Source organism: Suricata suricatta, chromosome 3 (genome assembly GCF_006229205.1).
Source record: "Suricata suricatta isolate VVHF042 chromosome 3, meerkat_22Aug2017_6uvM2_HiC, whole genome shotgun sequence".
Lineage (NCBI taxonomy): Eukaryota > Metazoa > Chordata > Mammalia > Carnivora > Herpestidae > Suricata > Suricata suricatta.
Genome location: NC_043702.1, coordinates 112,819,735 through 112,841,320, shown reverse-complemented (window position 1 = coordinate 112,841,320; position 21,586 = coordinate 112,819,735). Strand labels below are relative to the sequence as shown.

The window sequence follows — 21,586 nt, the reverse complement described above, 5'->3', positions numbered from 1 at the left end:
AACATTAAAAAACAAAAACAGAAACAAACATAAAACAAGGTTATGACCTGACTGCTTGAAAAAACGTCGTCACTGGATGCTCACAGGAACCTAACCCTGTGTTTCCCCTGAAATTCGGTAAGTGTGTTCACAGCGACTTTACAGAACGTAACTGTGGTGGATCATGAGAGCGACTGTATTTCTGTAACACACCATAGAGTTGCATCCAGTCAGAGGGGCCAGTAAGAAGGAGGGACCGGAAAACCAAAATCAAAAACAGAGAACAGTCACAAAGGGAATTACTTAGCTGTGATTTAAAGGATCACGACACTTTGTTGCTGGTAAAACCATAGTTTTATCTGTGCTTTGGTGATTGATCTGTCTAGAGTGGGAATGTCATGAGAACGTAAAAAAGGGGGTTCTTGCTGTCAGTTTCCGGTTGCAGGCTATAATTTGTGACCTTTTCTAAGCACAGTGAACATTCTCGTTAAAATGGGAGATAATTGTAGTTCGGTGGAGCACTCAGTTTGGAGTCAGAAATTCTGGGGCTGAGTCAAAACTCAGAGGCCTACTGGCTCTGTAACCTTAAGCACATCTCTGACCTTTTCTGGCTCTTAGTTTCCTAATCTGTAGAAAGAAAGATGATAAATAGGCAATATTAGCTAGCTCACACATTTTACATGTGCCAAGGGCTTTTCATTAACCCTCACTACCCTGTGAGGGAGGCATTACTACCTCCTTCTGCAGGGGAGGAAATTGAAGCCCAGAGAGGTCAAGTGACTGGCTCAGGATCACACAGCAAGAGAGAGAGCGGAGCTTGGTCTCTGAGCCCCAGACACTGGCCTTAACCACAGTTCCTGCCTCAGTGGCCCTCACCGCCTGCCATCTCAAACAATGCTGGAGGCTGGGCGACATACACTTATGCATAAAACATGCAGTCAGCTGTAAGATATTACTATTTTTCACAAGGGTTATCATTTTGAATGTTCGTATTTCAAAAGGGAGTTTTCTCTTAAGGTATGTGGTTTGTCAAAAAAGTTTGTTGGAATCATTTAGTATGCTTCTCTTCCTCCAAGGCCCAACTAATTCTAGTTAGTTAACATGTATGCAACTTTGGTTTCAGGTGTAGGATTTAGTGATTCATCACTTGCATGTAACACCCTGTGCTCATCCCAACAAGTGTCCTCCTTACTGCCCATCCCCCACCCACCTCTCTCCATCAACTCTGTTTGGTCTCTGTCTTTAAGAGTCTTATGGTTTGCTTCCTTCTCTCTCTCTTTTTCCTTCTCCATGTTCATCTGTTTTGTTTCTTAATTTACACAAATGAGTGAAATCATGGTATTTGTCTTCCTCTGACTTATTTCACTTAGCATAATACTTTCTAGCTCCATCCAGGTCATTGCACGTGGCAAGATCTCATTCTTTTTTATGGCTGGGTAATATCCCAGTGTGTGTGTGTGTGTGTGTGTGTGTGTGTGTGTGTGTGTGTACCCCACATCTTCTTTATCCATTCACCAGTCAATGGACATTTGGCTCTTTCCATGGTTTGGCGGTTGTTGAAAATTTGAAAATGCTGCTATATTGGAGGGCATGTGCCCCTTCGAATCTGCATTTTTGTGTCCTTTGGGTAAATACCTTAGTAGCTCAGCTGGTGGGTCATAGGGTGGTTCTATTTTTAACTTTTTGAGGAGGCTCCATACTGGGAAAATAAAAATTTTGTGATGGGAAGTTTCAAACACATACCTAAGAGAGAAGGAGACAGTGAACTTGCCCGTGCTCAGCACCCAGCTCCCATAGTGAACAGCTGTACTCAGGTCGCCCCACCCCCTGCCTCCCACCCCAGGATTATGTTGAAGGAAACACTAGATATTGTATCATTTATCCCTGAATATTCAGTATGTATGTCAAAAACATAAGAACTCTCAACGACCATTGTCGCATCTTGGCCTTGACCATCCAACAACACTGAACTTGTGGTTTATTCCTCCCTCAGCTTGCTTTTTTCGAATTGGGGTATAGTTGACACACTATACACTAGTCGTAGGTGTGCAACATAGTGATTCAGCAAGTCTGTGCAGTGGGCTGTGCTCACTGCCCCCTCCCCCACCACTATCACAATACCATTGACCCTAAACTTTGATGACACTATTCTTTCTCACTCTTCTTGGTTGCTCTCTGGCCTCCTCTTCAGAGATTTTCTGTATTGACCTTCCTCCCCTCCCATCCCCTCACTTTCCTTGGGGCTTTGGTAATCCCAGGGACCCTCTCTTCCCCACCCCCTGGTTGCCTCCCCCACACTGTGTAGCCAGTCATCACAAAGCTCTGTAGATTTTCTCATCCAATAAATCTAATGTCTACTCACTTGTCCCCAGGCCTTCCTGAGTTCCTGCAGAGATACATCCACCGTCTGGCTGGATTCCCGGATTCCTATAGTGTCCTAACTGGCTTCCTGCGTCCCTTGCAGCCCCTCCGACCCAAACCCAATTTGCCCCAGTGCAATTGACTATCCAACCTTATAATCCACGATGAAGTGGCTCTTCATTGTTTTTAGGATAAATACCAAGACCCTTGACAAGGCTCAGGTGTCCTCATTGCCGGGCCCCTGGCTCTCTGGTCTCAGCCAGCGTGCATCCCCAGCTCTCCAGCTATTGCCAAGGTTTACAAGTATTTTCAGTGGTTTATTATAAAAGCTCGATTTAGTAGGGAAGTATGAAATTTTAATTGTTAAGCTTGCTCTGGAGGTCCCTTCTGCCTCTCTCTTGGATAAAATTATGACCATGTCTGAAAGCTTTTTTGGTTTCTGTATCTGTCACCTGAGTAAGTCCTTTCAGAAAATTTAAAGCCTTATTAAGAGTTCTGTTGAGACTCCAACTTTGGGGCACCTGGGTGGCTCAGTCAGTTGAATGTCCAACATTGGCTCAGGTTGTGATCTCACGTTTGTGAGTTCAAGCCCTGTGCCGGGCTCTGTGCTGACAGCTCAGAGCCTGGAGCCTGCTTCAGATTCTGTGTCTGCCTCTCTCTCTGAGCCTCCCCTGCTCATGCTCTCGCTATCTCTCACAAAAAATAAAAGAAACTCCAAATTTATTTAATTTCAAAATGTCCTCCCTTCCCAAGCTTGGGCCTGATTCTGGCTTGAAAATTAGCAGCAGTTTCTGACCCCTCCAGAGCAGGGTGAAGGGGACAGAGCAGGGTTTTTCCATGGCAGACCGGGGGGTAGTTGGTAATGTGAGACCCCTGACCCCACCTCTGGGTGGTTCGGCTTCTAAGTGGTGCTCTTAGAGGAATTATTTCCATGACACCAGGCAGCGCCCCACCGTGGGGTCCACATATGGTCCCTGGAAACGTCTCCCTTTGCTTGGCCATCAGTGGAAATATAGCTCATTTCCAAGTGATTCTCTTTGCTCTGTCTGTGGACAGGTGGTTCTGCCATGGCCTCTCCCCTTTCACAATATGCCTGCTGTCAGTCATGACCCCCTCTCCCAAGTTCCCTTGGGGCTTTCGGAGCCCCTCTGAGTGAGGAGGAAGGACCCCCATCCCTTCCCCCCGGGTTGAGTGGGGAGGGTACAGCCCAGCTCCAGTCTCTTGATCTCTCATAGGTTAGAAGAGGATGGTCGCCTAGTGCTCATGGACCTGGCCTGGGTCTCCCCCTTTACCAGTCCAGTGTAGACGGTTTGGTCCAGTCACTATCTCAATCCACAGAGCAGATAACATGGAACCTGTTGTTCACTGTTTGGCCTTTGGAGACCTTGCTGAAACTGAACACTGAAGAGGGTTACTTGCCTTAGCCGTCCAGACACAACGATGGACATTTGATTTAGGAACCCTTTAAAGAACTCTTAAAAACATTCCTGGTCCGAGTTAGTGCATCAGCTTACAAGCAATAAAGATACAGTCTGTTGAAATGAAATACACTTCTCTACAATTGGAATTACACTCTAAAAAACAGTTTCGTTTGGCATTGATTTCCATTAGTCCAAATTAATGGGATTTAATGTACTTTATGCCTGTGACATAGATTTAAATTCTAGATAAAAATGTTTTATCTCAGAAGATTTCAAATACACCCCCCCAGTAGAGTGAATAACATAATGGGCTCTTAAGTAGCCTTCATCAGCTTCAACAATCAACCTCTGACCCACCTGACTTCATATGTGTCACCCTACCCTGCTTTTTTTGCTAGAACATTTAAAATTTTTAAAATATTATTGAGAGAGAGAGAGAGAGACAGAGCATGAATAGGGGAAGGGGCAGAGAGAGAGGAAGATACAGAACCTGCAGCAGGCTCCAGGTTCTGAGCTGTCAGCACAAAGCCCGACCAGAGCTGGACCTGACAGACTGTGAGATCATGACCTGAGCTGAAGTCAGACGCTTAACTGACTGAGCCACCCAGGTGCTCCTTTGCTAGAACATTTTAAAGCAAATCATAGGCATTGTACTAAGGGCATTTAAAACAATTTTATGTATTTCAATGGTATTATTACATCTGACAAAATCACCAGTAACATCAACTAGAACATGGTCCCTATTCATATTTCCCTGAATGTCTCAAAAATGTCTCTTTCCACTTGTTTTATTCAAATTGGGACCCAAACAAGCCTCATAAACAGCCTTTGGTTACTGTCTTTTTAGGTCTATTTTCATCATCTGTCTCACCTGTCGTTTTCCCCCTCATGACATTTATTAGTTGAAGAAACCAGATCATTTGCCTGTAGAATTTCCCTGATGTTGGATTCGGCTGATTGATTTCTGTTGTGTCATTTGTTTATTTTTTTAATGTTTGTTTATTTTTGAGAGAAGGAGAGACTGTGAGTGGGGGAAGGGCAGAGAGAGGGAGACAGAATCCAAAGCAGGCTCCAGGCTCTGAACACAAAGCCTGACATGGGGCTTGAACTCACAAACTGTGAGATTGTGACCTGAGCTGAAGTCAGACGCTTAACTGACTGACCCACCCAGGCACCCCCATTTGTTTATTTTTAAATATTTATTTATTTTAGGGAGAGAGAGAGCCAGTGGGAGAGGGGCCGCGGGAGAGGGGGACAGAGGATCTGAAGTGTGCTTTGGGCCAACGGCAGAGATCCTGAGGCGGCGCTCGAACTCATGAACTGGGTGATCATGACCTGAGTCAAAGTGGACGCTCAGCCCACTGAGCCACCCAGGTGCCCCTCTGTTTTGTCATTTAGCCCACTCTGCTGCCTTCCTGTTTCCTGTAAACTGGCAGGCAGCTCCAGAGGCTGGATTAGATTCAGGTTTGCAGGTGAGAATACTTGACCGTGGTACCCGTACTCCCTATTTCTCACATTCAAAGATTTTGGTCAAGCCCTTGGTGTGTTGGCCTGATCCTTCCATTGAAAGTCCCCCTCAGCTCATGGTTTTGGACCCTACGGATGACTGTGGCCAAGATGGTTTTCATCCCTACTGACGATTATGGCCAAGATGCATTCCTTCCTTAGTGGCTACCATTGCTTCTGGATTTATTAACTGGACTTCTTCTAAAGGAAGAACTTTCCTCCATCAACTGTTTGGTTAGCTTCACATACAAACGGAATAGGAAGGCAGGATAAATACTTAGACTCTTCCTTCATTTGCCAACTTTCAGAAAAATATGTTGGTACCTTAGTAACCTCCCAAAACAATGTGGGCTGTGTTTGGTGGTGATGTTTCAGGGGGCAGGGTGAGGAGTGTCATGAATGTTTGAATTTTGTAATTTTTTTTTTAATTTTGAGAGAGACAGAGAGAATGTGAGTGGAGGAAGGGCAGAGAAAGACGGAGAATCTCAAGCAGGCTCCTCACTGTGAGCACAGAGCTCATGTGGGACTTGAATTCACAAAACTGGGAGATCAGGACCTGAGCTGAAATCAAGAGTCAGATACTTAACGAACTGAGTCACCCAGGCACCCCTATAATTTTGTTGTTTTTAACCCACTGCAGTCATTAGTCTTTCTGACATTCAAATTGTCCCGATTTTGGCCTTATCAAGTGGAGTCCTATATCTTTGAAAAGATCCCGGAGGTCCTCAATAGTTTCCTTTCTTTCTCACACCAAAGATATCCCCAGAACATCTTGCATATTTTCTGCCATGGACCTGGACTTGTCATTTCTCCAAAGAGCCATTTCATTTAAAAAAAAAGTATTTGAAAACCAAGTCCCAGTTGCTGGGTGACCTCACTGTTCCCAGGCTCTTTCCGTGGGCAGAGGTAGAAAGAAAAATTTCACTGAGTCATGAACTCATGCTGATGTTCACATTAGGAAATTTACAACCTGGGCTTCAGGCGTGTCTTTGCTTCTTGCCTTTTTCAGTAGTCAGTTACTGGCTATTAAATAATAGTACATAACAGTGACAGAGTTTTTACTCAACATTTCTGGATTTTTTTTTAAATGTGCCACTTTATTTTTTTAACATTTATTTATTTATTTATTTATTTATTTATTTATTGAGAGAGAGACATACAGAGGGTGAGGGAGGGGCAGAGAGAGAGGGAGACACAGAATCCGAGGACAGGCTCCAGGCTCTGAGCTGTTAGCATAGAGTCTGACGTGGGGCTCGAATCCATGAACCATGAGATCATGACCTGAGCTGAAGCTGGATGCTCAACCCACTGAGCCTCCCAGGCACTCCTGGATTTTTTATTTTTACCTCTTTTCTTTTATGCTTCAAATCTTGGTTCCTGAGATGTTAACATAATGATTTGGTCTATTGGAACATCTACAGTTTTCTCTATCTGTCACAGTTAGATTTGTTTTAGTTGGTCAGACAGTCTGAACATTTTTGAGTGTCTCTGCCTTTTGTTACCTTTATGATACGGTTATTTACAGGAGATAGGCATGGGCAAGGACCCTGAGCACATGCGTCCAGGAGAGAAGGGGGTCCGGCCACGGCACTGTGATCGTCTCTCACCCCTGGGATGCGAGTCGAGGTGCTCAGACACACCTTTATACGGGCTGTCTGTGCCGGGTGCCCTGCCAGGCGGCAGCACGTGACCATCTCCAACACCAAACAAGGGAGATATATATATATGTGTGTGTTTTATTTGAGAGGGGGTGGAGAGGGGCAGAGGGAGAGACTCCCAAGCAGACTCCACGCTCAGTGTGAAGCCCGATAAAAGGCTTGATCCCACAACTCTGGGACCATGATCCAGGCAGAAATCAAGAGTAGGATGCTCAACCAACTGAGCCACGTAGGTGCCCATACAAAGGACATATTTAAAAAAATTTTTTTTAATGTTTTAAAAAATTTTTTAATGTTTATTTATTATTTTGAGAGAGACAGACAGGGAGTGAGCAGAGGAAGGGCAGAGAGAGAGGGAGACACAGAACCTAAAGCAGGCTCCAGGCTCTGAGCTGTCAGCACAGAGCCCGATGCAGGGCTCGAACTCACAGACCACGAGATCATGACCTGAGCCGAAGTCGGACACTCAACTGACTGAGCCACCTAGTAGCCCCAAAGGGAGATATTTTTATTACTAAAAATATCAGGTGAAGAAACTGATTCTCAAAGATGTCAAGTGACTGCCCTAGTCTAGCTTAGTGAGTGGGAAATCCAGAATTCAATCGTGAGTGTGTCTTACCTAAAACCCTGTATTTGTTTTCCATTGTTCTACGTTATCGGTCAGAAATAACTTTGTCATGTGTGCGATATTTCTTTTTTTTCAAATATTATTTATTTATTTTGAGAGATACAGAGCATGAACCAGGACAGGGGCAGAAAGAGAGGGAGACAGAGGATCCAAAGCAGGCTCCACTCTGTGAGTGCAGAGCCTGACACAGAACTTGATCCCATGAACCGTGAGATCATGACCTGAGTTGAAGTTGGACACTTAACTGACTGAGCCACCCAGCAGCTCCAAGTTTATTTTATTTATTTTGAGAGGGAGGGAGGATGCAGGGATGGGCAGAGAGAGAAGGGAAATCCCAAGCAGGCTCCGACTCAGGGCTCAAATTCCCAAACTGTGAGATCATGACCTGAGCCGAAACCAAGAGTCAAATGCTAAACCGACTGAGCCCTCCAGGCTCCATGTGTGTGATATTGCAGACTAGAATTTGCTCTGCTCGGGTTCAGGAGAGGGTTAGCATGTTTATTTTCTACTGCTCAAGATAGCATCTGGCATGTTCCTAGCAGCTTTCTTGGTAACGGCCCAAACTGGAAAGGACCCAAGTGCCCATCAGTGACAGAACGAGAGGGAGTCACTGCTAACATGACAACGTGGGCGAATCTCAGAAATAGAAAGAAGGGTGAGTGGCAAAGCCAGACCTGGAAGTGCACACACGGTCGGTTACCATCTGTGTCAAGTTCAAAACCAGACAAATCCATGTCTCCAAGTTGTGGCTGTGTCCGTGAATGGGAGGGTGCAGAGGGGTGCCGCCTGCTCTATTTGTTGATCTGGTCTCGGTTACAGGGGAGTGTTTGCTTTGTAAAAAGGTAAATATTGTGCCAATATTATCCTTCCCATCCTTATTTAATGGAAAAGGAAACCGAGGCCTGGGGAGGTTAGATGATTTGCCCAAGGTCACATAAAAGTGGCTTGGCTGGCACTCCAACTTGGTTCTCTGTGAGGCCAGAGCCCATTTCTTAACCACGGCAGGTGCCTCAGAGAGGGGGTCCTGGAGGAGGCCTTCTGGGGGCAGGAGGGAACACTGGGGCGTGAGACCGCCAGGGCTGGGACACTGAGGGGTACCCAGAGCAGGGGCAAGCCCAGAACAAAGTGTACACCCAAGGCTCCGGGGAATGTCCTACAGTGAGGGAGGCTGGGTTTGGGCTCTGGGTTGAGGCATGGGGTCCCTAAATGGCACTAGGGAGCAGGGCAAGCCTCGGTGTCCTCTGAGCGGGGTCATCTAGCAGTGACTCTCCACCCAGGGAGTCCTGAGTCCGGTCCTCCCCACTTACCTTTCCCCACTGTCAGTCGGCATCCCGCCTCTCCACCGCCAAGACCCTGTCGGCATAGTGGGAAGGATGTGTGTCCCCAGGTGTCTCTGATGAACGGAGCCACCACATCTCACATCTCGGACACTGACCACAATGCGTTATTCCAAGGCATTGTAACAAATGTACACGCATACGTACCCACGTGCACTGCGTCACACCTTCGGGATGGCTGGACCCGTACCGCAGAATGACAGAGTAACGATTAGGCTGCTACAGGCCAACGTTTCCTGTTGCGTTACCTACTGCAGCCTTGTAGAAAAAGGACAAAACTCGGGGCCCTGGGTGGCCCCATTGGTTGAGCATCTGACTCTTTGATTTCAGCTCAGGCATGATCTCATGGTTCGAGCCATGAGTCAGGCTCTGTGCTGACAGTACAGAGTCTGTTGGGATTCCCTCTCCTCTCTCTGCTCCTCCCTCCCTCACACGCAAGTGCACGCTCTTTCTCTCTCTCAAATAAATAAATACTTTAAAAAAGTGTACAAAACTCAAAGCATCTTTTTTCTTGGCCTATGAACAATTCATGAGCCTTCTCTTTCCTTAGCAACACAGAGCACCTGAGACCCACGATGTATTAAGAGGTCACCTGTTCACCCCGGAAAGGAAAAATTAGCAGCGGGTATAGGAGCCATTGGCCTGAGCTCCTGGGAGTAAAACTCGGGGACCAGCAGCCCTTTCCACGCTGCGCATCAGGAAGGACGGTTCCTGGATTAGCAGCCCCTCTCTGCTCCCATCTTCACTCTAAAGCCTCCACCCTGCAGAGACCATCCCTCGCTCTCGAGGGGCCCTCAGAGATGGGCTGGCGGCTGTGGGGGGTCACCCCAGAGTTTGATGGGACGTCTGAGGAGCCCTGGAGAGCTCCTGCCCCTGGGGTGCTATCCTCTGCACGAAAGAGGGATCCGAAAACAGCTCACCTTCCATCCTCCATGCGAGAGGCCCTAATGCTTTGCTATGATGCCTCATGAGGTTTCATTATAACAACTTATTAAATAAATTAAAACGTACTTTAAAGGAAGAGAAAGCTACAGCATTTTCAGCATCTACTTTGTATTTACACATTGGATCTAACCTTCCAAATAACATGTGCTGGTCGGACACTCACTTATGTAGATGGTGATCAAAGGACAGTGGGTAATGTCTTGCTCTGTCCTAAGGCTCACGGGCCAAACGTTCAGTCCTTCTTTACCGAATCAAGCTGGAGGCTGCGGGCAACGGACAGCACCCCCTTGTGGCCAACCCGAGGAATTACCATCACTTTATTAACTGGAGAGGTAAGTGTGAAAACAAAAGTTGTAAAAACCCTCGTGAGCTTCTGCTGCTGTGAGAAGTTTCCACAGATTTCTACCATCCAATTTCTTTTTTTATTTTAGTTTTTTTGTTGGAAAAATGAACACAGAATCAGAAAACCACACAAAACAAACGTATAGCTTAATGAGTCATAAGGTATATGTATTTGATACTCAAATTAATATTCAAACTTGAGTTGTTAAATAAACATTGAATTTTATATTGACTTACTGTTATATTAATATTTAATTGTAAGGCATATATTAATGAGTCATTATAACACCCTTGTAACTGTTGCCCAGATCGAGAAATAAAGTTTTGCCAGCCGCCGAGTGTGCCCCTCAGTGTGCCCCCTGATCCTATCCTTCCCCCCAAGGATCACTTGCCTGTGTTTTCCTATAGTCCTTTCACCCAGATGAATACCCTAGGACTCTATAGTTGTCCATTTATTTGTTTTAAAAATTTTTTAATGTTTATTCATTTCCGAGGGAGAGAGACAGTGTGAGCAGGGGAGGGGCAGAGAGAGAGACACACACACAGAATCAGAAGCAGGCTCCAGCACAGAGCTTGACACGGGCTCAAACTCATGACTTGTGAGATCATGACCTGAGCTGAAGTCGGATGCCCGACTGACTGAGCCCCCCAGGCGCCCCCATAGTTGTCCATTTAAAGTGTTTATTCTTGGGCGCCTGGGGGGCTCAGTCGGTTACGTGTCCAACTTCAGCTCAGGTCATGATCCCATGGTTTCTGGGTCGAGCCCATGTCGGGCTCCATGCTGACAGCTTGGAGCCTGGAGCCTGCTTGGGATTCTGTCTCCCTCTTTCTCTGCAACCCCCGCACCCCCCCCCCGCCCCCCGCTTGCACTCTGTATCTCTCTCTCAAAAAATTAAGTGTTAAAATTTGTTAAAAATAAACAACTTCTTCTTCTTCTTCTTCTTCTTCTTCTTCTTCTTCTTCTTCTTCTTCTTCTCCTCCTCCTCCTCCTCCTCCTCCTCCTCCTCCTCCTCCTCCTCCCTATTATTTTAGAGAGAGGGTGCATGAGAAGTGGAGGGGGAGAGGGAGAGATAATCTAATGAAACAGGCTCCATGCTCAAGGCAGAGCTCAGGACAGGGCTCAGCCCATGACCCTGGGATCATGACCTGAGCTGGAATCAAGAGTCGGATGCTGAACCGACTGAGCCACCCAGGCGCCCCCATTAAAAACGTTTTAATATGGGGGCGCCTGGGTGGCTCAGTTGGTTAAGCGTCCAGCTTCAGCTCAGGTCATGATCTCACGGTTCATGGGTTTGAGCCCCGCATCGGGCTCTGTGCTGACAGCTCAGAGCCTGGAGCCTGCTTCAGATTTGGTGTCTCCCTCTCTCTCTGACCCTCCCCTGCTCATGCTGTCTCTCAAAAATAAATAGGAAACATTAAAAATTTATTTAAAAATATGATTTTAAGCTTTAAGTCTTCAAGTTTCCCCTTGATTTCCTTCTCAGCCTTGTAGTTTACCTGTTGAAAAACCCGAACCCTTTCGCTTGCCAAGTTCTCGATAGTCTGGATGTTGCCGATGACATACTGTTGGTACAGCTCAGCGTGTTCTGGGTTTCCCACCACGTGGGTGGTGAGACCTAGGTTCATCCTGTCGGCAAAATCGTAAGTGGTGATCTTGAATCAGGAGGCATGAGACAGTCTGATTCCCTTTGTTAGGTTAGCAACCATTGTGCTTACTGCCTAAATCCATTCATTCATTGTGAGTGCAGAGTGGGAACATTGTTTATTAGTTGTTACACTTTCATACTGAAATACTGCCCTTCATCCACCATTTGCTTTCCCAGGGGTACAATTCATGTAGGAAAGTAGGCAAAATGCTTCCAGTTATGCACTGGCTTTTTCAAAACATAAGACTGGTTCTCAAGCATCTCCCAAATGTGATGGTTTATTTTTATTGATTTATTTTTTTAATTTTTTATGTTTTTTATTTATTTTTGAGAGACAGAGAGAGAGACAGTGTGAGCAGGGAGGGTCAGAGAGAGGGCGACACAGAATCTGAAGACAGGCTCCAGGCTCTGAGCTGTCAGCACAGAGCCTGATGCGGGGCTCGAACCTACGAACTGTGAGATCATGACCTGAGCTGAAGCCGGACGCTCAACCGACTGAGCCACCCAGGTGCCCCTATTGATTTATTTTTAAGTAAGTTCTATGCGCATCATGGATTTCATGATCCTGATATCAAGAGTCACATGCTTTACTGACTGAGCCACCTACGCACCAGGGTTTTAAAAAATATATGTAATTATATATAATTAATATATAATTATATAGAAAACATATAATTAAAGCCTGGGCAGCTCATTCGGTTCAGCGTCCGACTTCAGCTCAGGTCATGATCTCACGGTTTGTGAGTTCGAGCCCTGCATTGGGCTCTGTGCTGACAGCTCAGAGCCTGGAGCCTGCTTCTGATTCTATGCCTCCCCCTCTCTCTGTGCCCCTAGCCCACTTGTTTGTTCTCTCTCTCTCTCTCTCTCTCTCTCTCAAGAATAAACATTAAAAATGTTTTTAATACAAAATCTGTAATTATGAACCTATGAATTTAAATTTCAGTCCCTTGGAATTACTCCATCTTTGGCAGGTGGATCCCTCTTATGACTGGTTCCACATATGGGTCCTTTTTACAATATCTGGTGGTCTAATGCAGCTTTGTTGCAATCTGATATGACTAGGTGATGTGACAGGGTCACTGTGTCCATTTCCTGCCTCAAACCAGGAACCAGTCATTTCTGCAAGAAGCCTGGGTGTCTGTGAGAGGAAAATGGTATTTCAAAATAAAAATCAGTACCAAAGATGCTCATTGCTACTGTGTTGGTTGTGTTTTCTTCCTGAGCATTTTCAGTGGCGGTTATATAGAGTAATATAATATGGTATAATATGATATAATAATATAGTATAATATACACAAACATTCTACCTATTCATACAGATCCTTCAGGACCACATACAGGAGCACAAGGGTTTGCTTGACCACGTCTACCTCACGGCTGTGTGCCTTTCCCTAAACTGAGGAGCGGTTTCTCAAAAACAAAACGGATTAGAGAATATCCCACACGTACTCATTTGCTTTTTCCTTAATACTCATAAAACACTCTCACAAACACTGCCAACATGATTACTAAAAAGGATTTTTTTTTTGAGAAACAGAGAGAGACAATGTGAGCAGGGGAGGGTCAGAATCAGAAGCAGGCTCCAGGCTCTGAGCGGTCAGCACAGAGTCCGATGTGGGGCTCGAACCCACAAACTGTGAGATCATGACCTGAGCTGGAGCCACATGCCTAACCGACTGAGCCACCCAGGTGCCCCAAAAGGTTTTTTTAAAAAAATCATTTTTTGCATGCTCCTTCACCTGGCTCTTGCCCTATTAAACATTGTCAGAGCATGTGGCCGCTGCAAATTATGCCCAGTCTCTTTTAACTCTCATTTAGTCTTAATTCCATATGTATATATACACACATATGTATAGCATAATGTTCATACAATTCACAAAGCGCCTTTCATTCAGGCTGTTGCGAGAATTCAGTAGCATTACGAGTTTCTCGGTTTTACAGGGGGAAGGCGGGGCGCAGAGTGGCCGAGGGCCTTGTAGAAGGTCAGAAGACCTAAGGAGCAGGCTAAATGGCACACATTCTAGATCATACTCTCATTTTTGTTGCCTGTGTCGTGGGTCATTTCTATCTTCCATGCACAAGAAGGCACACACATATGTGCATGTGCACACCCCCTCCTCTTTTTCTTGTCGCTGACTCTGTGAAATGGTTCTTGAAATTTTATTCCATTTTCTTCAGGGGTAAGCCGGGAATCCGCCATTATAGGAGACTCTTGATGTTATTGTAGATCTTACCACCAGGTGTCGCCATAGCATACCTACGCGTGTTAACTGTGTTGGTGAATTTCAAGGATTGATATTTCAGCTAATTTTACTTTTTTTATTTTTGAAAATTTACCTCCAAGTTAGTTAGCATACAGTGCAATAATGACTTCAGGAGAAGAATCTAGTGATTCATCCCCTACATAGAGCACCCAGTGCTCATCCCAACAAGTATCCTCCTTAATGCCCCTTTGCCTATTTAGCCCATCTGCTCCCCCAAATCCCTCCAGCGACCCTCTGTTCTCTATATTTAAGAGTCTCTTATGTTTTGACCCCCTCTCTGTTTCTATATTATTTTTGCTTCCCTTATGTTCATCTGTTTTGTATCTTAAATTCCACATGTGAGTGAAGTCATACATTTGTCTTTCTCTGATGATATTTCAGGTAATTTTAAATAAATCCATCATGCAACTTGAAACAGCCAAAGAGAACAGTGAGGATTAAGAGGTGCAGGCAGTGATGTTGCACAAGAAGCCCAATGAGCAAGGAACCATGGTAAGAGGGGATTTTTTTTTCTACTTTGCAATTGGCTTTACAAGGCAGATACTCGACCTTCACTGCTAAATGTAGCTTTAAAAAAAATGTATATTTATTTTTTCAGAGACAGAGACACAGAGTGTGAGCAGGCGAGGGCAGAGAGAGAGGGAGACACAGAATCTGAAGCAGGCTCCAGGCTCTGAGCTGTCAGCACAGAGCCTGACATGGGGCTCAAACCCAGAAATTGTGGGATTGTGACCTGAGCCGAAGTCAGACACTTAACCGACTGAGCCATCCAGGTGCCCACATCATTCTTTTTAGAAAAAGAATGATTATGAACTGAAAGTTTGTGACTCCCCCCAAAATTCATATGTAGAAGCCCTAATCCCTAGTGATGGCACTTTGGGGCACTTAGATTAGATCATGAGAGTGAGGCCCATATGATGAAACTAATGTTGTTATAAAAAGAGGGAGAGATCCAAGATAGTCTCTCTGTCTCTGTTCATTCTCTCTCTCTCCCACTAGGAACTGGGTAAGCCGGCACATTGGTCTTGGACTTCTCCACCTGTAGGAAAGAAATATCTATTGTCTAAGCCACCCACTCTGTGTGGTATTGGTTATATCAGCCTGAGCCCTTGAGACAAAAGTCCATATTGTCCCCATTGTGATTTGCAAATAACGTAGATATAAAATTCCGAAGGCCTTTTACATGTTTGCTCTTGTAACACGACATCCTTGAGTTGACTTCAGAGCAGAGTGCTGGGTGGAGAGTGGGGAAGTGTGGCGTGGATGTAAAGAAACGTAAAGCAGCGTGTGCTGTCGAGAAGCTTACCATCCCCCTGCAGAGACAGGGGGATCTCTGTGATACCAAAGCCTACAAGGCAATTTAGGATCTAGGACCAAAGTGACTTCAGATCAGAAAGGCTGTGTTGCGGGTTGTGTTTCATAGGAAGCCGACGCTGAGACCGTGTTTGATGTGTGGAGCATTTGTTAAGGATCACGCTTGGGATTAGCATCTATGGAAGGGAGGGCTCAGAAGCGGGACTGGGCAGAGGAAGAAGTCAAGCTGGGACGCAGTGACAGCTCTGGCCATCCCCCTGGGGATCCTGAACCAGAGAGCCCACCACCTTCAGAGATGTCTCCATCTCTGTCTCATACTTCACCATATATGGCAGTGAAGAGGAGTGAATATTTGAAAGTGAACGTAAACATGCTAATACTAGGTCAGAATGACACGCTTGAGCACCATGGACATTTGTATGCTGCCGAGACATATGAGTGATCACACTGACGAGTGTCCGGTTTGTGGGTGCCATAAACATAAATGACAAGGAGGTAGGCTATCTGGCCTTCCAAAGGTCAAGACGAAACCAACGTCAGTTCTCAGATTTGGGCCAGATACTGGATCCAAAGCCCAGCTTGTGTGCATCTCTAACCTTTGGACCGAGAAGTCCCATTTGGAGGCATCTACTCTAACCATAGTGACCAATGTCGTCTCCGTCCAGCACCCACCCTTGTACGGAACAACATTCCTTCCCTCAGTGACTTTTTTCTCCTTTTCAACCATGTGGTTCTGGTGAAAGCTGGCAGTCAGGGGGCCTGTCCCCTGGACACAGGGGTTGGTTCAAAGTGGTTCTTTCCTCTGGGGTTCGTGATTTGGGATGGCTTATCCCCAGAGCTACCCCACAGCATATCTCTGACTCATCTAGGATGATTATAGAGCACAGGAGAGAGTGAGAGCCAGCCCAGAGAGAGACACAGGATAGAGAGAGTGCCTTGTTTGAGCTCTTGGGACCATTGGTCATCCCTAGGGCAGCTCGACTTCTGTCCATTACTTTTTTGCATCAGCTACTTTGAGTTGGGCTCCTGTGACTTGCCACAAAGATACTAATGAAGATACTAAGGAAACTATCAAGGGTGCAGACAAAGGAAGTTCACGATGGCGGTATATATAATATCGCAAAAGAAAAAGAAGACTTGATAAGGGAAATGGCTAAACAAAGTATGATTTATCCATTGATAGAATGCCATGTTATCTTTAAAAATTGTGTTTTTTAGGAGTGCCTGGGTGGCTCAGCTGGTTAAGCATCTGACTCTTGGTTTCAGCTCAAGTTGTGATCTCATGGTTTCATGAGTGTGAGCTTCTCATCAGGTTCTGTGCTGACAGCATGGAGCCTCTGAGCTGTCAGCACAGAGCCCGACACAGGACTCGAACTCGCTAACTGTGAGATCATGACCTGAGCTGAAGTTGGACGCTTAACTGACTGAGCCACCCAGGCGCCCCACAACAAATTTAAAAATAGACAAGTTGTTTTTTCAGGACAGCAATAAATGCTGGCAGCTCATCTTCACATTCTCCTTGAACCCGAAAAGGGGGTACATGTGACCTCACGTCCTCTACAGTCAGCTCAGTAGAAACCATTGTTGCCTCTAAGATCTGTGCATTCTCTCTGAGATATTGCTGATTCTCTAGCGATTTGTCCAAGTGGGGAAGACCTTGCAAAATATTTTATACCTTTTGGCCATGGTGTTTCAGCAGCATGAGATAGTACCAAGGAAGCAAGTCTGAAGCTAGAAGTCTTGTGTCTTCCAGGGCCAGTCACAAAGTTGGATTTCATCAGGAGGGAGCAGAGCCCTTGAGGACACGACAGCCTTAGAGACACTGTGACAATCTTCCCTCCACCCTCCACACAAATGAGCAGGAATTCATGACTCTTCCTCAGTGGTCTCCGCTGACATGCCCTGTCCCTGTCTGCCTCTGGGCCATTCCTGCCTCTGGCTCCTGCCCCTGGGAGGACTTATCTCTATCCCTGTCATCCCTCAGGAGCTTTCCCCACATCCTGCCTGCACACCTCCCCCTTCTACGACAGTGGACTCTGATAGCCCATGGTGGACACTGTGGTGTCCCCCTTCAAGTTCACTCATTGTCCAGCTACTCAAGCGCTGTAGGGCTCTGTTGCAGAGAGCCTTCTAGTCCAAGGTGAAATCTCCCCAGGGGAAGGGGTGCTGTTACCCACAAGGATGGATGGTGGACAGAGACGACATTGGTCACTCTTATGGTTAGAGTAGATGCCTCCAAATGGGACTTCTCGGTCCAAAGGTTAGAGATGCACACAAGTTGGGCTTTGGATCCAGTATCTGGCCCAAATCTGAGAACTGATGTTGGTTTCGTCTTGACCTTTGGAAGGCCAGATAGCCTACCTCCTTGTCATTTATGTTTATGGCACCCACAAACCGGACACTCGTCAGTGTGATCACTCATCTGTCTCGGCAGCATACAAATGTCCATGGTGCTCAAGCGCATCATTCAGATTTAGTATTAACATTTCTACTTTTACTTTCAAATATAGGCCACATTCTTTTTTTCTCCTTTTCAATTTTACTTACACACAGTGCAGTACTGGTTTTAGGAATAGAACTCTGTGATTCATCACTTACATGCAACCCAGGGCTCATCCCAACAAGTGCCCTCCTCAGAGCCCATCCCCCATCTAGCCCATCCCCCCTCCCATCTCCTCCAGCAATGCTCAGCTTGTTCTCCACAGTGTCTCTTATGGTTTGTTTCCCTCTCTCTTCCCACCCTCTTCATATGTTCATCTGTTTTGTTTCTTAAACTCTACATGTGAGTAAAATCATATGGTATTTGTCTTTCTCTGACTTATTCCACTTAGCATAATACATTGTAGTTCCGTGCACATAGTTGCAAACGGCAGGATTTCATTCTTTTTGATGACTAAGTAATATTCCACTGTATATGTACCACATCTTCTTTATCCATTCATCAGTTGATGGAAATTTGGACTCTTTCCATAGTTTGGCTATTGTTGAAAATGCTATAAACACTGGGGTGCATGTACCCCTTCATATCCATATTTTTGTATTCTTTGGGTAAATACCTAGTAGTGCAATTGCTGGGTCATAGGGTAGTTCTATTTTTAACTCTGTGAGGAACCTCCATACCATTTTCCAGAGTGGTTGCACCAGGTTGCACTCCACCAACAGTGCAGGATGGTTCCCCTTTCTCCGCATCCTCATCAACACCTGTTGTTTCTTGGGTTGTTAATTTCAGCCACTCTGACCGGTGTGAGGTGGTATCTCATTGTGGTTTTGATTTGGATTTCCCTGATGATGAGTGATGTTGAGCATCTTTTTATGTGTCTGTTGGCCATCTGGATGTCTTCTTTGAAGAAGTATCTGTTCATGTCTTCTGCCCATTTCTTACCTGGATCATTTGTTTTTTGGGTGTTGAGTTTGATAAGTTCTTTACAGATTTTGGATACTAAGCCTTTATCTGATGTGCCATTTGAAAATATCTCTTCCCATTACACAGGCTGGTTTTAGTTTTATTCATTGCTTCCTTCGCTGTCCAGAAGATTTTTATCTTGATGAGACCCTAGTAGTTCATTTTTGCTTTTGTTCCCCTTGCACATCACATACAGGCCACATTCTTGATGTCACTTGGAAGGAAGATCTCCTTATACCCTTCGTGTTGAGATTCTATCAGCAGGTGGAATCTATAAGCTGCCCCCGAGCTAAGGTCAGGAGCCTGGGAATGACAAAAGCCCAAAGAACCTCAGCTGACCTTGGGTGTTGGGCTCTATGCATCTCTGTTCAAGAGATCAAGAGCCAATGGTTTGAGAGGTGGAGGAAGGCTCTGCTGAGTGGGGAGAATATTTTTACCTGATCTTTTTTTTAAGTTTATTTATATAAGCAATCTCTACACCCAGCATTGGGCTCAAACTCATAATCCCGAGATCAAGAGTTGCATACTCAACTGACTGAGCCAGCCAAATGCCCCAAGTTTTACCTGTTCTTTTAAGATGATTATTTAACATATTTGCACCAGTCAAATTTCTGTGCCCTGAGGCAAGTCCCCAGTGTCCCTCCCCTGCTAGGACTCCGTGAACAGGGTGCAGTGCAAACGGAACAGCTGGGCCCAGGCCCTGCACCCTGTTCTTTAATGTTTCTGCTTCGGAGAAGCCATGGAGACAGAGGAGGTACAGTATTAAATCTTCTAATCCAGGGGTGTGATTGCCGCCTCCCTCTCCTCAGGTAATTTTTAAGCCTTTCAAAGTTTTGTCATCTTACCCACGTGGGCCTCTGATTTTTCACCTGCAAACGAAACACTTGAGAGTTGTTCAAAATCATCATTGTTGCCTAATTGTACCTATTCCACGATCTGAACTGGAGATGAACTTGCACCATTGTCACCCTCCCTGTTGGACCTATTTCAGAGTCTTGGGCACATTCTCTGGCGTCTTGTGTTCATGTTTATTTCAGAAATGATGTACCACCAACACGATTTTGCAGTGTTAAAATCCTGGACGCTGCGGACAGCTGAGTTTAAAGAGATTGCCAACTGTCAGCAGCACTCGGGCACGTGCTTGCTATCACATTTGCCACGGTGGTCTTAAATTGGCAGTGCATTTTTCAAGGGAGTTTGTTTTAAATTGTTTTTTTTTTTTAACTTGTGGTCAAATACACGTGATGCAAAATTTGCCATCTTACCCATTCTAAGCATACAGATGAATGGTTGTTGTATCACTGATCTCCCGAGTGTTTTCATCTTGCAAAACTGAAACTCTATATCCACTGAATAATAACTCCCATTTTCTTCTCTCCCCAACGAGGTCCATGGCCCCTTCTCTTGAATCCCGGCAGGTTCTGTGCCTGTTCTGACCAACAAAGTAGGATGGAAGTGATGCAGAGTCAGTGTGGGGTTTGTGGCTTTTGAGAACTGGTGACTTTCACTTCCTGCCCATTTGAGGGCCTGGGCCACCATGTAAAAAGACAGCCCGTTCCTCCAAGACCACCAGGCTGAAGAGGCACAGGTAGGCTCCTTGGTAGACATTTCCAGCCCGGCACCTCGCCAGGCAGGTGAGCGGAGCTGACTTGGAGCCTCTGGGCCAGCGCGTCCACCTGCTGAATGTGATATTGTTTGGAAGAGCAGGTTTGCAACAGAGGGGTCCATCGTGCACCCCACCCCACCAGTGCCCGCTGCAGCGGGAAGGAGAGCAGGGCCACGTGGTGGACTGGTTAAGTGGGGGTCAGTACGGAGCATGTCTATCATGTTTGAATAAAAGTGTAAACATTTATGTCACAACAACTACCCTTGATTCACAAAATAATAAAGAAGACTGAGTAATACTTAAAGAAACAGGCTAAGTACAGGTTATATATATCCTTTCAGTTTCTATCAATTACTATGTCGCTCTAGATTTTGTTTCCTGAGTCTGAAGCCTTTCGGTGCTTCTCATACTTAAGAGTGCCTATCAGTGCCTGAAGATGTGGACTTAATAGGTTGGTTGAGAGCCCAAGATGCTTCAGGTCCACCCTCCACACTCTGAAGAAGGGTCTAGTTGGTGCTGGCTGGCCTCCAGCACTCACAGGTTCACCAGATTTTTTGTTTTGTTTTGTGTTTTAACAGCTGCATTGAAATTTAAGTTGCAGACTCTGCAATTCACCCGCTCAAAGTGCACAGCTCACCCGCGTCCGTGCAGCCAGACTTGTGCCACCAGTGGCATAATCAACCTTGGAGCATCTCGTCACCCCAAAGAGCTTCCCATATAAATTACTTTCCTTGTCCGCCCTCCAGACCTGATGCAACCACCAATCTATTTTGTCTGAATAGGCTTGCCTCTTCTTGGACATTTCAAACAAATAGAATCAGGCAATAGATGGTCTTTTGTGTTTTGTGTCTGGCTTCTTTCACTTAGCATGTTTTCAAGGTTCGTCTGTGCTGTGACATGTGTCAGTGCGTCATTTCTTTTTATTGCCCAGTAATATTTCATTGTGTGACTACACTCAGTTTGTTTATCCATCCATCAGTTGATAGATCCTTGGGGTTGTCTACAGCTTTTGGCTATTATGAATAGCTCATGCTGTCAACATTCATCATGTACAAGTGTTTGTGTGGACAGTTTCTCTGGGTGTATATAGATCTATAAGTGGAATCACTGGGTCACGTGGTAACTTTGAAGACCTGCCAAGCTGTTGTTCAAAGGGGCAGCGCCATTTTTACATGT

At 45.6% G+C, this 21,586-nt stretch overlaps 1 long non-coding RNA gene across 3 annotated transcripts in view; it reads left to right on the top strand.

Moving 5' to 3' along the window:
* Positions 1-21,244, top strand: part of LOC115287982 — a 35,320-nt gene extending 14,076 nt beyond the window's left edge. For all 3 annotated transcript variants that reach the window (XR_003906754.1, XR_003906755.1, XR_003906753.1), the window contains exons 3-5: positions 9,441-10,167; positions 14,469-14,579; positions 20,989-21,244. This is a non-coding gene — a long non-coding RNA (uncharacterized LOC115287982). The remainder of the gene's footprint in view (positions 1-9,440; positions 10,168-14,468; positions 14,580-20,988) is intronic.
* The last annotated feature ends 342 nt before the right edge of the window (positions 21,245-21,586 follow it).